The sequence below is a fragment of the Equus caballus genome, chromosome 10, assembly GCF_041296265.1.
Source record: "Equus caballus isolate H_3958 breed thoroughbred chromosome 10, TB-T2T, whole genome shotgun sequence".
Taxonomy (NCBI): domain Eukaryota; kingdom Metazoa; phylum Chordata; class Mammalia; order Perissodactyla; family Equidae; genus Equus; species Equus caballus.
The window spans coordinates 13,691,897-13,704,539 of record NC_091693.1 but is presented as its reverse complement, the minus strand read 5'-3'; the positions used below and the strand labels follow the sequence as shown (position 1 = coordinate 13,704,539).

Genomic DNA, 12,643 nt, shown 5'->3' with positions numbered 1-12,643 from the left:
TCCATACTATTTTCCATAGCGGCTGCACCAGTTTGCACTCCCAGAAACAGTGTATGAGATTTACCCCTTCTCCACATCCTAACACTTGTTAGTTCTTATCTTGTTAACTATAGCCATTATGATGGACATGAGGTGATATCTCATTGTAGTTTTGATTTGCATTTCCCTAATAATTAGTGATGTTGAACATCTTTTCCTGTGCCTGTTGGTCATCTGTACATCTTTGGAGAAATTTCTGATCAGATCTTTTGCCCATTTTTTAATTGGGTTGTTAGTTTTTGTGTTGTTGAGACGTATGAGTTCTTTATATATTTTGGATGTTAACCCCTTAACAGATATATGGTTAGCAAATATCTTTCCCAATTGTTTGGTTGTCTTGTTGTTTTTTTGATGGTTTCCTTTTCTGTGAAGGTTTTCAGTTTGTTGTAGTTCCATTTGTCTATTTTTTCTGTTGTTTCCCTTGCCTGGTTAGACTTGGTACTTGAAAATATGCTGCTAAGACTGATGTCAAAGAGCATTCTTCCTATGTTTTCTTCTAGAAGTTTTATGGTTTCAGGTCTTACATTCAAGTCTTTAATCCATTTTGAGTTAATTTTTGTGTATGGTGTAAGATAATGGTCTACTGTCATTCTTTTGCATGTGGCTGTCCAGTTTTCTCAACACCACTTATTGAAGAGACTTTCCTTTCTCCATTGTATGGTCTTGGCTCCCTTGTCAAAAATGAGCTGTCCATAGATGTGTGGGTTTATTTCTGGGCTCTCGATTCTGTTCCATTGATCTGTGTGTCTGTTTTTGTGCCAGTACCATGCTGTTTTGATTACTATGGCTTTGTAGTATATTTTGAAATCAGGGATTGTGATCCCTCCTGCTTTGTTCTTTTTTCTTGGGGTTCCTTTGGCTATTCGGAGTCCTTTCTTGTTCCATATAAATTTTAGGATTCTTTGTTCTATTTCTGTGAAAAATGTCATTGGAACTTTGGTAGGGATTGCTTTGAATCTGTAGATTGCTTTAGCAATTATGGACATTTTAACTATGTTAATTCTTCCAATCCAAGAGCATGGAATATCTTTCCATTTCTTTGTGTTTTCTTCAATTTCTTTCGACAACGTTTTATAGTTTTCAATTACAGGTCTGTCACCTCTTTGGTTAAATTTATTCCTGGATATTTTATTCTTTTTGTTGCAATTGTATTCTAGGGGATTAATACAATGGGATGGTATTCTTAATTTCTGTTTCGGCTACTTCGTTGTTAGTGTTTAGAAATGCAACAGATTTTTTTTTTTTTAAAGATTTTTTATTTTTTCCTTTTTCTCCCCAAAGCCCCCCCGGTACATAGTTGTGTATTCTTCGTTGTGGGTTCTTCTAGTTGTGGCATGTGGGACGCTGCCTCAGCGTGGTCCGATGAGCAGTGCCATGTCCGCGCCCAGGATTCGAACCAACGAAACACTGGGCCGCCTGCAGCAGAGCACGCGAACTTAACCACTCGGCCACGGGGCCAGCCCAAAATGCAACAGATTTTTGTATGTTGATTTTTTTGCTGCAACTTTATTGTATTCATTTACTATTTCTAAAAGTTTTTTAGTGGATTCTTTATGATTTTCTGTAGATAAAATCAAGTCATCTGCAAATAGTGACAGTTTCTCTTCTTCCTTTTCAATTTGGATCCCTTTTATTTCTTTTTCTTGCCTGATTGCTCTGGCTAAGACTTCCAATACTATGTTAAATAAGAGTGGTGAAAGGGGCATTCTTGTCTAGTTTCTGTTCTTAGAGGGATAGCTTTCAGTTTTTCTCCATTGAGTCTGATATTAGCTATGGGTTTGTCATATGTGGCCTATATTATGTTGAGGTACTTTCCTTCTGTACTCATTCAGATTTTTGTTTTGTTTTATTTTGGCTGAGGAAGATGTGCCCTGAGATAAAATCTGTTGCCAGCCTTCTTTTTTTTTTTTTTTCCTGTTTCTTCTCCCCAAAGCCCCCCAGTCCATAGTTTTATATTCTAGTGTGAGTGCCTCTGGTTGTGTGATGTGGGATGCCACCTCAGCATGGCTTGATGAGTGGTGCCATCTCTATGCCCAGGATCTGAAGCAGCAAAACCCTGGGCCACCAAAGCAGAGTGTGCAAACTTAAGCACTCGACCATGGGGCTGGTCCCCCTCTTTGATTCATCTTGTTTGGTGCTCTCTGTGCTTCCTGTGACTGGATATCTGTTTTGTTCCTTAGGTTAGGAAAGTTTTCAGCTGTATTTCTTCAAATAGATTCTCCTCCCCTTTGTCTCTCTCTTGTCCTCTGGGATACCTGTAATACAGATGTTAGTGTGCTTAATATTGTCCCAGAGTTCCCTTAGAGTGTCCTCATTCTTTGTAATTCTTTTTTCTTTTATCTGTTCAGCTTGGGTGATTTCCTCTATTCTTTCATCCAGCTCACTGGTCTGTCCTTCTGTATCATCTACTCTGCTATTGAGTCCCTGTAGTGAATTTTTATTTTCCAGTATTGTATTCTTCATTTCTGATTGGTTCTTTTTCACATTTTCCAGTTCTTTTTTGAAGTTGTCACTGAGTTCATCCATTCTTCTCCCAAGATCCATGAGCATCCTTATGACTATTAGTTTGTACTCTGTCAGATTGTTTATCTCTGTTTTTAGTTCTTTTTTTTAAAAAAAGATTTTATTTTTCTTTTTTCTCCCAAAACTTTCCAGTACATAGTTGTGTATTTTTAGTTGTAGGTCCTTCTAGTTGTGGCATGTGGGATGCTGCCTCAGCATGGCTTGAGCAGTGCCATGTCTGCACCCAGGATTTGAACTGGTGAAACCCTGGGCCACCAAAGCAGAGTGTGCAAACTTAACCACTCGGCCATGGGGCTAGCCCCTGTTTAGTTCTTTTCTGAGTATTTGTGCTGTTATTTGGAACATATTCCTTTGTCTCCTCATTTTGCCTCTTTCTCTGTGCTTTTGTCTATGTATTGTAGATCAGCTACATCTCCCAATCTGGGAGAGGTGGCCTTATGTAATAGATGCCTTATGAGGCCCAGCAGTGTGCTTTTCTCTCCTCACTAGTTCCAAATGTTCCAGGAGTGTCCTCTGTGTGGTCTATGTGTGTCCTTCTGTTGTGGCAGGGTTTCTCTTGTTGCAGGCACACAGGGAGCCTAGGCTGTCTCTCTGGCCGGATGGTTGTAATACTCAGCTGTGTGAGCCTGCTATGGACCCTTCATTCACTTTATTGGGTGTGCGGAGCCCCAGCACAGTTGGCTGTAAGGTCTAATAGCACATTCCTGCTGCAGTTTTTCTGTTAAGTGAGTGGACTTCCAGCGTGGCTTGTTACTAGGTTCAGGGGCTTACAGATGATGCAGGCCTCCAGCCTACAAGGCTGTTGTCAGCTCTCTGAGGACTGAAGCTGGGTGGGGTTGGCTCCAGGCATGGCAGCACACAGTTGTTTCCAGTGTTTCGAGATGGAGCAGATCCCCTGTGTGGCTGTTTGAGAAGCACAGATCTGCAGCTGACAAGCCCCATCACCTGTAGGCTCACACGTCCCAACACAGTCCTGCCCCATGTGCACTCCCCAACCCACTGAAGCGGATCCACTCACCCTACTGCAGAGGCCCCACACACTCTACCAATGTAGGCCCACCCCTTGGACATGCCCTGCCTATCGTGCACACTGTGCCCCACAGAGGTGGACCCACTCACCCTGCTGCAGAGGTCCCACACACCCTGCCTATGTGCGCCTACAAGTTGCCCAAGGGCTTGGTATTGGGTGGGGCCAGTCCCTAGGGTGGGCCGTCTGCCCTGGCTGGACTGGATTAAATCAGTGCTCCAGTGGATAGGGCAGACCCCTGTGCTAACAGGCCAAGGGAAGAACTCCAACGGCATCTGCCAGTGTCTGTGTCAGCACACCTGTACTAGGTCACAATAATGGCTGCTGCTAATGTCTCAGTCCCTCCAGAGGTGGTCCCAGCCTGAAGAGATCTCCCCTCTCACTAAGAAGTGCCCAGAGCCTATCAAGTGAGTCTCTTTTCATCAAAGGACTGTGAACTTTTCCTTCTGGTGATTATTAGGTTCCTTTCTGACATGTATGAATTCGTGCATGGGCCTTTAAGAGCAGGCTTTTCTTTCCCTTACATCCAGTAGCTTTTCTGGGGTTATTCCTCATTGTTGTTAATAGCCAGCAAATCCAGTTATTATGACACTCACCTTGGTTGTGCTAAGTTCAAAAGCTGCTTATTCTGGCATAGCTCTCCCACTCAGACCCCCTGCTCCTCCAGGGAATGCTTTGTACCTTAAGATTGCTCTCAGCCATGAAGCACCTTAGCTGGAATGGAATGTGGCTTTTTCCTCTCCAGAAAGGTATTTCTGCCTCTTACACCTCAGTCAGCACTGTCACTTTTTGTGGGGGTTCTTTTTATCTAGTTTTCAGTTCTCTCTCAGGGGTAATTGTTCCAAGGATTGTTGTTAATTTGTTGTGTCCATGGGAGGAGGTAAGTTCAGAGTCCCCGTATGCCACTATCTTCCCAGTAGTCCTCATAGCTTATGTATCTTAACTTACTATTTTGCTGTAATTTCTTAAAGCAGTAAGAGTTAACCTGTGTTACAGACAGGAAAAAGGAGGCTAAGGGAGGTGAAGTGACTGGTCCAGGGTCATCCAGCCAGTTAATGACAGAACTAGTGTGTTTCCCCTCAAAGCTTGTGCTCTTGCCTCTGTATCAGAAGAAAAGTGAAAGAGGAGGAAGGCAAAGCAAATTTTTGTTGTGGGTACAGTTTAGAAAAGGTAGTTGTGGCAGGCAGAATAATGGCCTCCTCATAACATCCACATCCTAATCCCTGGAACCTGTGAATGTTACTTTATATGGCAACAGGGACTTTGCAGATGGGATGATGTTGAGGATCTTGAGATGGTAAGAGTATCTCAGGTGATCCAGGTGGGCCCTATGTAATCACAAGTGTCCTTATAAGTGAAAGAGGGAGGCAGGAGAGTCAGGTTTAGAATGATGCTGCATGAGAAAGACTCTGCCAGCCCTCGCTGGCTTTGAAGATGGAAGGGGGCTGTGAAACAAGGAGTGCAAGTGGCCTCTAGAAACTGGATCAGATAAGGAAGAAATTTACTCCTTGGACTTTCAGAAGGAATACCATCCTGCTGACACCTTGATTTTAGCCCAGTGAGACCCATTTTGGACATCTCACCTCCAGAGGTGTAAAAACTGGACGAAAAAAGTACGAAGTCTCTGCATTCTAGGAGGTTATAGTCTGCCACCCAGAAAAAGATACTGGAAGAAGGATGCCAAAATGTTACATACTGATTAAGTCTAGAATATGGTTGGAAAATGGAATATGAGTAATATTTACTTTCTTTTTCATACTTTATCTTAATTTTTAAAAAGAAAAAAGTAAACATCATATAGAAATTTCATGGTATTATAAATAGAGGTATGTTCAGTGTACTGTGGGAGCACTGAGAGGGAACCATTCATTTGCCTATGGGAGGGTTTGGGAGTGGGAAATTGCCCCACTACCCATCTTGAGTTCTTATGGCTGGACTAGTGATAAAACTGACACAAGACCAAATTAACAGGAGAAAAACCAGCTTAATATGTTCACCAGGAGATACTTGAAAAAGGATGCTCAGAGAGTGAAAAAAGCAGGCAGTTTATATATGTTTTTACACAAAGAGACAATAAATTTGTGAGGATATGATAGGACAAAGAAACTTAGGCTTGGTGTATGTAATTACTGAAGAATTTGTTCAGAGTTTAGGCTTGAGGTAGTAAATTAGTAAAAGTAACAGCTTTTGGTTATACAGGCTTCCTAGCCCTGAATTCTCTAGCTCTTGTGATAAGGAGGGTACCTTTCTCATGGGAGATTTATTTCCTGCTTTCAGGGGAAATAAAATTTCAGGAGGGTCAAGACTTTAAATGAGTAACTTAAGTAACTTTAAATAAGGGCCATTGTGGAATATTTTGCTATAGCCTGCCCCAAACACTTCTGGGCCCCTAAAATTGCCTCTCAGAGACTTCTCTGGAAGTTTCATTTATTAAAAGTTGAGCTGGTAGATTGTTCTATTATTTCATTGAATTAACCTTTTAGTCTTGAAAATAGGTCAGTTTAGTTAAATAGTTCTGTCTCACTTTAGGAGGTGGGTATGGCAGGTGGGGTCCGAAAGTTAGGTCTATGGGGCCAACAATCAGGTATTTAATAACAGGCATTTCTATGGAAACAAAGAAAAACAATTTTAATGGGTGGAACAAGTTATAAGCCAGTTTCTCTGTTTATATGGTAGCCAATCAAGAAGATTTCTAGGTGTCAGGATTGAAGCATCTTTTGCAGTTTGAAGTGTCTGATGATGTCATTGGGTGTTCGATTAAACTTTCTGAGTAGCTTATGCAGCAACAGGCACAAAGATTGTCTAAAAATGAGTGGTGATCTTACAAGTTTATATCAAGTTGTTCAGCTTCAGTTTGCAGGGCTTCAGGGAACAGGGCAGATTTAGTTCTCAATGATTCCAAGTCAAAAGTGGGAGAAAAATTTGAAATGTTAGTTTGGAGAGTTGTAGTTGGATATTGGAGGAAACTAGGAGAATTTAGGATCCAGTACAGTGTTCAGGTAAGTAATAAATCTTCAAAGAAAATTAACAGTGCTGAAATCTAATATCCACAAGAGTTGCTTATAGTTTCTACTGAAACATAATTTTTCTCTGTAAAATCACCCTCATTTTTTTTAATCAAAGGTAGATAAATTAAGACTTTTTGTTTCCAAAATAAATCTGGTTTCAGTAAACTTAGATTAGTTATTTACATAAGTACAGCAAGATCATATAGGCTCTTTTAAATTTGCTTTCCTGGAATTTTTCATAATGAATCTCCAGATTGAACTTTTAATAGCTAAAAAGACTAAGAAGGCTCTTGAGATTAGGAAGACATGTCAAATACTTGGCATCAGATTCTGCCTGCAATACCTCTGGATTTGGGTGAATTCCCCTCTGGTTGAGATTCTTGCACCTGCCAGGAAGTGATCTTCTTTACTCACCTGGGTTAAGCTGTCAGGAACCCTGTATGTACACACCAGCCTGTTTTTCCAAGGGGCTTTATTGGCTTCATAAAGTAAACCTTAGTTTCTTAAAGCTGTTTGGTCAAAACTGAATTTATGCATGTCTCTCTCAAACATGACATTTTAGTCAAAGCCTTGGTTGTATAACCAAAGTTTCCTGTTACAAAGAGAACAGCTTCTCATTGGACTTATGCAAGTAACTATCTTGTCACAAAAGTAAACATACTGACTGAGAGCTTCTGAATTCTGGAGGGATCAGTTATTAATTGTCTCAGTTCTGCTTATAAAGATATAATTAACCAAATTGCTGTAAGTCATAGATAGCTTAAGAGAAATGAAAAAAAGCTCTTCTTAAATCTGTTAGAAAAAAAGATTAAAACAGTAATATTTCAGACAAAAGTCATAAAAATTATAATTATCCTCATTGGTTCATGTAGTCACATGTATTATTTCTTTTTTTTTTTTTTGAGGAAGATTAGCCCTGAGCTAACTACTGCCAGTTCTCCTCTTTTTTGCTGAGGAAGCCTAGCCCTGAGCTAACATCTGTGCCCATCTTCCTATACTTTATATGTGGGACGCCTACTACAGCACGGTGTGCCAAACGGTGCCGTGTCCCCACCTGGGATCTGAACCGGCCAACCCCAGGCTGCTGAGTAGTGGAACGTGTGAACTTAACTGCTGCACCACCAGGCTGGCCCCATAATTAATTCTTTTTCTGTTTGGATCCAGTTTTCCATTAGTTCTCTTGACCTTGCCTGATGATTGAGGGTGATAAGGACAGTAATAATTCCAAGAAGTTTGGAATGTTTTTGTTAAGGCTCATATTGTTTGCCCAGTGAAGTCTGTGCCTTGATCATTGGGGATTGTGGGAGGTATACCCCAAGTGGGAAACTTTTTCTAGCAGTTTCTTGGTCACTGTGAGGGCATCAGCTTTGCAGCAAAGGAAGGCTTTAACCCATCTGGAAAACATACATACAACAACAAGAACATGTTGTTAACCCATACTAAATGACAACTGAATGAAGTCCAGCTGTAGGTGCTCAAAGAACTCAGAGGGAGGAGTTCTAAGGCCTCTAGGCAGAAAATCATTTTTCCTATTGTGAGTGAAGGAATACGAAAACCAAAAAATGAAGTTTTCTAGAGAGCCAGGAAGAATCAAGCAGTCGTCTTGGGTTTCCCATAGTTCTGACTCTTTGTTTAATTGACAGGCTTTGTGTACTCATCTTAATTTCTCTGATTTAGGGGCAGACTGCTGCCATGTTACAAGGACATGAGGATGGTAAAAAGTCTGACAAGAAGGAGTCATTTTTTTTGCAGAAGCAGAATAGACTTCAACCACATGTGCCACAGTCTTTATAGATTCTGTTGTGGCTGCCTTTGCATGAAAGTCAGCTGGGGCATTTCCCTAACCTCAGATTCAGTCCTTTAAGTGTGAGTCTCAATTTTGATGATGGACATTTTATACCAGGACTTATCAGACTTCCAGGAATTTCACGCTATTTCAGAAACTCTTCTAACATATACAGATACAACGTAAGGAAGGCTTAACGTTATTTCCTATTTGACAAAGTTTCCTATGTAATTTAGCATATCAAATAAGCCTAATTAGTTTAACATCTCTCTTTCTATAAGGGAACAGAATAAATCTTTTGAAATTTTCCAGGGGTCCTCTACAAACTTAAAAGTTAGTTGAGGTCAAAAGACTTTATTTAGAATTGTTTTTGGGAAGATTGTCAAAAATATCAAAAGAGTTAGACCGAGAGTGATGTCATCATCATGGTGGAGTGAGCTCTTCCCTCTGTCTCTCCCCCATAAGATACAAGAAAAATGACATTTGTAAACCCATAGAGGACATTTACACAACACAATAGACATCTGAGAGATCCACACAGCCATAAGTCTAAAGGTGGAGATGCTCGATCCCCTGGGAGGCAGTAGAAGGAGGTAAGGAGAGCGCCACTCCCTCATTGAACAGCAGCAATCTAGGCACAAGACCTCACCAGGAGCTGGTGCATGACACTGAATGGTGACGGGGTAAAAGGCAGCCCACTGTGGGAATGCTTGCACTCTCAGAGTTGCCTCCAGCTTGTGGGAATGCTCCACACCAAGGCAGGTAAGGAATCATGGGGGTTGCATACCAAGCCAAGTAGACCAAGCCAGAAGACTGTGAGTCAGAGTAGGGGCACAGGATCACACATGTGATAGGAAGCACCTCTACCCACCTCCCACCAGGTGCATCAGCTCACCCAGTCAGCCAGAACAGGGGATCCCTGCCAGAATGCCTGTGCATACGTGTGTAAAGCAGCAGCACCAGCAGGCAAACACAAACAGGCCCTGTTGGGAGAGCTTCCAATGGACAGGCACCTCTACCAGGGGTGCCATAGGGCTCAGAAGACACAGCTCCTGCCTCTTGCAGTGCTGGAAGGTGGAAACTGCCACCAGACAGTACCACTATGTGATAGCAAAAGTCCACCCCATCAAATATCATGAAGAGGTATATTAACACTGCAGACCAGAAGGAAAATGACAGGTACCCAGAAATCAATCCTGAAGTCACAGAAATTTATAATCTAGATGACAGAGAATTCAAAATAGCTATCATAAAGAAACTAAACGAGTTACAAGAAAACTGAAAGATAGTGTAATGATCTCAGGAATAAAATTAATGAACAGATGGAATTCTTCACCAGAGGTTGAAACTATTAAAAAAAAAAACCAATCAGAAATGTTGGAGATGAATAACAGAACGAATGACATAAAGGAACATCTAGAGTCCTTAAAAAATAGAGTGGATATTAGGGAGGACAGAATCCGTTATTTAGAGGACAAAATATAGAAATGCTGCAGATAGAGGAGGGGAGAGAACTAAGACTAAATAGAAATGAAGATTTTCTCCTAGGAATATCCAACTCAATTAGGAAATGCAACATAAGGATTATGGGTATTTCCGAGGGAGAAGTGAGGGAGAAAGGAGCAGAGAACTTGTTCAAAGAAATAATACTTGAGAGCTTCCCAAACATGAGGAATTAGCTGGAGTTACATGTAAACAAAGCTAATAGAACTCCTAATTATATCAATATAAAAAGACTTTCTCCAAGTCATATATTAGAAAAACTGGCAAACAGCAATGCTGATAATATGTTAAGGCCAGTGAGGCAGAAGAAAATAGCTTACAAAGGAACCCTTATCAGCCTTTCAGCAGAAACCTTACAGGCTAGGAGGGAGTGGAATGATATATTACAAATTCTGAAAGACAAATTTTCAGGTAAGAATACTCTCTGTAGCTAAAATATCCTTCAGATATGATGGAGAAATAAAAACTTTCCCAGATAAACAAAAGCTGTGGGGTTAATCACCACAAGATCACCCCTGCCCCAAGAAATGATCAGGAAACCCATGATACCTGAAAAAAAAATAATGGGTTTACAAAACCTCAAGCAAGGAGATAAATAGACAAAATTGGAAAATTGCAGCTCTCTCTCAGAACAGGTTAACTAACAATTATATTAGTAAAGATAAAGGGAAGGAAAGCATGAAAAACAGTATATCACTTCATTTTGATCATAACACAAAATGGAATAAGTTGTGACAACAATAACTTAGATGGGGAAGAGGGAAGGGATGGAAACTGCTTAGACTAAGGAATTAAGAGACCATCAGAAAATGGACTATCTCATACATGAGATCTTTTATACAAACCTCATGGTAACCACTAAACAAAAAATCAGAACAGAGGCTCAAATGATAAATAAAGAGAAAACTAAGAAAAACATCATAGAGAAACACAAACTAAATCTGCAGTCAGAAATACACAGGACGAGAAACAAGGGAAATATAGAACAACCAGAAAAAAAGTGATGAATTGACAGTATTAAGTCCTCATATCTCAATAATCTCTCTAATGTAAATGGATGGAATTATCCAATCAAAAGACATAGAGTTACTGGATGGATTAAAGAACAAACCCAACAATATGCTGCCTCCAGGAAACACATATCAACTCTAAAGACAAACACAGGCTCAGAGTGAAGGGATGGAAGATTATACTCCGAGCTAATGGCAAAGAAAAGAAAGAAGGTGTTCCCATACTTATACAGACAAAGTAGACTTCAAGATTAAAAAAAGCAATCAGAGACAAAGCGGGCAGTTTATGATGATAAAAGGGATATTCCACCAAGAGGACATAACAAGTATGAATATATATGCACCTAACACAGGAGCACCAAAGTACATAAAGCAACTATTAGCAGACCTAAAAGGAGACATTAACAGCAACAGAATGATAGCAGGTGATGCCAACAATACACCTACATCAATGGACAGATTGAAAGTCAGCAAAGAAATAGTGGAATTAAATGAAAATGTAGAGCAGATGGACTTAGTAGATCTATATAGAACACTCCATCCAAAATCAGCAGCATTCACATTCTTCTCAAGTGCACCTGGACTCTTCTCAAAGATATACCATATGTTGGGAAACAAGGCAAACCTCAATAAGTGTAAGAAGATTGAAATCATATCAAGCATCTTTTCTGACCACAATGCTATGAAACTAGAAATCAACCACAAGAAAAGAGCTGGGAAAGTGATAAATATGTGGAGACTAAACAACATGCTACTGAACAACCAACAGATAATGAAGAAATTAAAGGATAAATAAAAAAATATCCAGAGACAAATGAAAATAAAACACACCATACCAATTTATATGGGATGCAGCAAAAGCAGTCTTAAGAGGGAAATTCATTGCAATACAGGTTGGCCTTAACAGACAACGGAAATCTCAAATAAATAACCAATCTTAAACTATAGCTAACAGAACTGGGAAAAAAAGAGCAAACAAAGTCCAAAGTCAGCAGTGAGGAGGGAAATAATAAAAGCTAGATTGGAAATAAATGAAATAGAAACCAAAAAAACAGTACAAAGGATCAAAGAATCTAAGAGGCAGTTCTTTGAGAAGAAAAAGAAAATTGACAAACCTTTAGCCAGACTCACTAAGAAAAAAAGACGAGAAGGCTCAAGTAAAGAAAATTAGAAATGAAAGAGGAGAAATTACAACAGATACCCCAGAAATACAAAGGATTATAAGAGAATACTATGAAAAACTATACGGCAACAAACTGGACAATGTAGAAGAAATGGATAAATTCTTAGACTCATAAGACCTTCCCAAACTGAATTAAGAAGAAATAGAACAGACCAATTACAAGTAAAGAGATTGAAGCAGTAATCAAAAGCCTCCCAAAAACCAAAAGTCCAGGACCAGATGGCTTTTATGGAGAATTCCATGAAACATTCAAAGAAGATTTAATGCCTATCCTTAAACTATTCCAAAACCTTGCAGAAGATGGAATACTCCCTAACTCATTCTATGAGGCCAACATCACTCTCCTCCCAAGTCCACACGAGGACAACACAAAGAAGGAAAATTACAGACCAATATCCCTGACGAACATAGATGCAAAAATCCTCAACAAAATGCTGGCAAACCCAAAACAGCAATATGTTAATAGGATCACACACCATGATCAAGTGGGATCTACACCAGGGACACAGGATGGTTCAACATCCACAAATCAATCAATGCAATACACCACATTAACAAAATGAG

At 40.0% G+C, this 12,643-nt stretch overlaps 1 protein-coding gene across 20 annotated transcripts in view; it reads left to right on the top strand.

Annotated features, from left to right (window-relative positions):
- Nucleotides 1–12,643, top strand: part of LOC102148130 (cell adhesion molecule CEACAM6-like) — a 436,353-nt gene that overhangs the window by 75,739 nt on the left and 347,971 nt on the right. The window contains exon 1 of one of the 20 annotated variants that reach the window (XR_011422410.1): nucleotides 3,948–3,996. The exons of the other annotated variants lie outside the window; for them this stretch is intronic. The gene's annotated coding sequence lies outside the window, so the exon portion shown is untranslated. Of the gene's footprint in view, nucleotides 1–3,947; nucleotides 3,997–12,643 lie in introns of those variants that run through there. 20 annotated transcript variants of the gene reach the window in all.